Genomic DNA, 4,935 nt, shown 5'->3' with positions numbered 1-4,935 from the left:
ATGGCTCGATTGGTCCACGAAGGCCAAGCGGCCATCCCTAAGGTTCCCTCCCTCCACCCTCTGCAGAGAGCAGAAAAGCCACTTGGGAGTCCCTGTTGGTGTCTAACATGGCAGCAACTCCGCTGTTTGGGCTGCCCATGGCAAGCCAGATGCCCTCTTCTCCCACTCCTCCACATCCAGGTCTCCCCGCCTAGGGCCTGCAAGGCAGGGAAGCCAGAGGATCCCCCCCCCCCGCCCCCAGATGCTGCAGCCAGTGCGCCTGACTGGCGTTCCTCCTTGGCTTCCCCTCCTGGCCTGGCAGCAGCTGCTTGGGAGAATCCTCTGGGAAAGGCCGGGCTCCTGGGCTCCAGGCGCCCAATTGAGGCCAAAGCCTCTGCCTGCCCTCCGCGTTTACCATTGTGGCTGGGATACTGGCAGGGAGCACTATGAGTCTGCTTCCACCCTGGGCTCAAAAACAGGCACAGACACCCACAGGAGCCAGTGTGTGCTGAAACTTTGTTGCCCGGGGCCCATTTCCACACCGAGGGCTTGTTCTCTCCCCACCCCACCTCCAATCCGCCAAATGGATGTCCCTTGGGAGGGCACCCAGTACCACTCCGGGAACAGATACACACTCGCACATGCACAGGCACACATGAACACGCACAGGCGCCCGCACAGAGATGCTGCCACCTCCTGGCTGGCCTCATCTCAGTGGGTTCCCCCCAACTCCCACCAGCTCCACCACCTGGAGCCCCAGAGGCCTCCTGTTTGAATGCCACGACGGCTGAGCTGGACAGCCCAGGCAGAAGCCGACGGCTCTGTCTTCTTACCACCACCACCACTGCCACCCCAGCCGCAGCAGCTACTGAGGACGTCTACTGGACATTGACATCCCACTTCTTGGGCCTGGACCACAGTGAAGCCTGGGAGGGCCACCAACCAGGGTTGAACAAACAGGACAGGACAGGCTCCCCAACCACAGTGGCCTGGAGGAAGTGGGGGAAGGATGTGGGGCAGGGTTGGAGGGAAGTTGGGTCCCTTGTATGAGAGGTCTCAGGCATGGCCCGATCACGTGGCAGTTGCTGGTCTGTTGGGGCGGTAAGCAGGGGAAGGATGATGTGTGATGGGTCAGGGGGTGACAGGGGATGAGCAGAGGAGGACCCTAGCCACTGGTGCCCTGGAGGGTCTCCCTTCCTAAGCCAGTGTAGTGGCATCCCCTTTTTCCACAGAAAACTCCTAACTGGGCTTCTTCAGAAATCTTCACCATGGCTGATCTTAGGACTGTCAGCAAAAGAGTCTCTACAAAAGAGTTCATTGTAGATAAACTTCCTATTTTCATGTTGCCCTATGTTACTTGGCTACTGGCTGAGAAGAAATCAGCACTCTAGGTGCTGGACACCCTCTTACTAATTTTTCACAAACGTACCCAGTAGTTTGTAGAAATGTTCAAACAAGGCCTCTGGCCTTCAGCTGGGGCTTCACAGAGGTGTCTACATTTCTAAAATAAGAGAAGTTACCAATTGGGCTCCATGGTAACAGCTGGCAGGGAGAGGAAAGAAAGGGGAGAAGAAGCTCTTCCCTTCTCAGGTGTTGTCCTTGAAGGGTTGACTTGCTCAAAACAGTGAAAGAAAAAGCTGCTTTTATGAGAACTTCTGCAGACTGTGAACTTCTGAGCCCCTCCCCTTACATGCTGGGTATAAAATTCTGAAACTACCTGAACCGGATTCAGGGGATTGATTGATTATGGTAAAAGCTGTGTCCTCTGAACCTGGCTGCAGCCAAATAAAACTGTTTCCTGGTATCTTCAGTGCCTTGCCTCATCTGTCCTTACAACATTTTTGGTGACCCAGATGGGACGTGAGACATAGGGATTGCTGTTCTGCCGTTCTTGTCTCAGGGGACCAGCTTCCCCAGGGCAGTGGGAGACAGTATTTCCCTTTAGCATGCACAGGCAAATCTTGGCCTGAAGGAGAGGCCACTCAACTGGCACCCTGGAGCTGCCACCCTGGAGCACAATGGAACCCACACAGGAGCAGGAACCAGAATTAGGGTTTGGAGCACTACCCAACTGAACAAGTAGGACCCAGGTCCATTTGTTTTTGCAGCCCACCTGAATTCCCCTTAGAGGCCTAAGCAGGTGGAAGAGAGGCTTAATCAACCTCTGTTGGGTCCTGAGTACCCTCCAAAGTGGTTGGAGCTGAAATGGACCTGGGGTGTCGCTGGAGTAGTCTCTGTTTGGGGTTAGCGAGCAAAGGGGAAACCGTGACTCCCTTTTTGTTTGATTTGGAATTGTTGGAATTTGGATGGTATAGAAATTTTGTTCTGGCATTGTCTGTGTGAAAATGTATGAATGAGACAGACAAAGGGAAGGGTTCCGACCCAACCCGAAGGCCGAAGCAAGTGTGGAGTCCTGATCTGTGGTTCTGTGGCACCTCATACAGTCTATGGCAGAATTTCACCAACCAATGTCTAGGTGAAAGCTCCAGGTCGGGGGTTGATACTGACCTGCAAGGCTAAGAGGGCCCTAAGTCCCCAAGGGAGAATGGCTGGAGACAGACTAAGTGAGTCTTGTCCTAAATGGGCGACACCCATGCAGGGTGGAACATGGGAGGCATACAAAGGAAACTGAGCCTTCTGAAGTGTGTGTTAGAAACCTTTAGGAAGGTTAAAATGGTAACTGTGGGGCAAAACTCACCCCACAAAGGTTGCACACACTCTATGAATTAGAATGGCCCACCCAAGAGAGTCATTGCTGAGGTTCTTTTGATTGTTGTTGGAACCTCTGACCCAATTCTCTTATACTGATTGCTGGCAAGAGATAGTACAGAGGGCTGGGGGTGTGGCTCAAGCGGTAGCGCGCTCGCCTGGCATGCGTGTGGCCCGGGTTCGATCCTCAGCACCACATACAAACAAAGATGTTGTGTCCGCCGAAAAAAACTAAAAAAAATAAATATTAAAAAAAAAAAAATCCAGCAAGAATTTTTAAAAAAAGGGTTCAATCCCTGGCATCGCAAAAAAAAAAAAAAAAAAAAGAGAGAGAGAGAGAGAGAGATAGTACAGAAACAACCCCCTTGGTTTAGAGCTTGTCTAGATGGACAGTCCAAGCTGATGTTAGCCAGGAGCATAGTGGTCTCCAAGACCCAGTGGAAAGCAGCTAAACAGAAAACCTGAGGGAGGAAAGACAGGAAGGGAAACAGTTTTCCCTGCGAGCCAGTAGAGGACCCACCACCTTATGTGCCACTCTACCCAACTTTGCCAAGACCACTGGGACAGCAGACTATCCCCTCAGCCTCCTCATCCTCAGAGGCAACAAATGATGGCCCCCAATACTGTCTATTCCTTCCTCCTTGATGTCCTCAGAGCCAAAGGCTTCCTAGAACCAAAGACTCTTTCACCTCCCAAGATTAAGATGGGAGATTTGTCAAGACCAGAGTCACAATATGAGAGCACTCCAGATGCCCCTGCAAGGGACTAAAGGACCTGCCCATATTGACCAGAAGGGAAACGTCTGAGGGAGACAAGGCAGTTTTGTGTGCCAGCCTTTCTCCACCATTGAGCTCATAAGCTGGGAAAATCATATTTCCTCCTACACAGAGAAACCCTGGACCATGACTGATCTGATGTAGCCCATTATCCAGACCTAGGATGGGGCCCCAACAAAGAAGAAAATCTAAAGGTAAAGAGATATCAAGATGCCCTCATAGGGGGCTGGGGATGTGGCTCAAGTGGTAGCGTGCTCGCCTGGCATGCGTGCGGCCTGGGTTCGATCCTCAGCACCACATACAAAGATGTTGTGTCCGCGGAAAAACTAAAAAATAAAAAAAAATAAAAAAAAAGATGCCCTCATAGGAAGTCTAAGAGGAAAACAAAACAAAACAAACAAACAAACCTGTGCCCAAGAGTTATAAGGAATCGGAGCCAGCCCTAAACCAGAGTGCATCTGTAGACAGAGACCAGCAAAGCCTCCTGCTGCTCCAGCATCTCCCTTCTCTCACCCTTGATAGCCCTGAACTTTTCTCTCAGCCCCACCCACATCTGCCTAAGGCCCCTTTGCCCTATGAAACTGGCAGTAATGATCAAAAGAGATGTGCCCAAGTAACTCAGAGCTGAGTGTCCAGGCCACTGTGGCTCCCACCCCTCTCCTTGCCCAGAGGCACCTGGGGGAGGAGGGGTACCTACAAGCACAGCAGCCGCAATGTAAGTTTATCAGTGAGGAGATGCACAGGTGCAAGCAATGGGTGCAGCCTTTGTGGGACAGGCTCAGAGTGACATTTCCCCAAAATTGCAAAAACTAGAGGGCTTTACTGAGAAGTATGCCAGTGAGCTGATTAAGGTAGCCACCAGTTTTCATCAATCGAGACCCAGAAACTCAAAGACAGGTAGACCAAAAAGATAAAGAGGAGGATGGATCTCCTTATAGCTGTGCTCACCAGAAACCTAGAGGTCACTCAAAGGGGGGGGGGGGGGTCTCACTAAAAAAAAAAGCCAATGGTCCAAATGTTTATTTTTTAAAAAAAGTGGCTAGATAAAAAGGGAACCCACCAGTGGCCCCGGCGGGCAAGGACCCATTACCATGCTCAAAAGCTAAGCCTTGAACAGAGTAGGATCAAATGTGTTCCTCCAGCCTCTGGCCCTAGCCCCTCCTTTGGGTTTCTTCCCACTTGCTTGGAAGTTGATGAGGGAGGAAAATGGCAGGGGTCCGATAGATGCACACAGCTGTATCTGATGTACAGGACCCAGGCCTCAGGAGGGCTCAGCTGCTGCAGGCCCAAGAATACACTGGGAATAAGTTAATGTTAACAGCCAATAGTGGGCCATAGGACACACACTCCAAAAGGACATGCCACCCTGGCTCCAAGCTACATGCTATGAGCCACCAGCAGAAAGGGCCACGGAGTCCCATGCACCCAGACATAGCGAACAAAAACACAAGCGGGGCAACTACTATATACA

The sequence above is a fragment of the Marmota monax genome, unplaced genomic scaffold, assembly GCF_021218885.2.
Source record: "Marmota monax isolate L192 unplaced genomic scaffold, Marmota_monax_Labrador192_F-V1.1 WCK01_AAM20220418_F8-fsc00050, whole genome shotgun sequence".
NCBI lineage: Eukaryota > Metazoa > Chordata > Mammalia > Rodentia > Sciuridae > Marmota > Marmota monax.
This window is presented reverse-complemented; position numbering follows the sequence as displayed.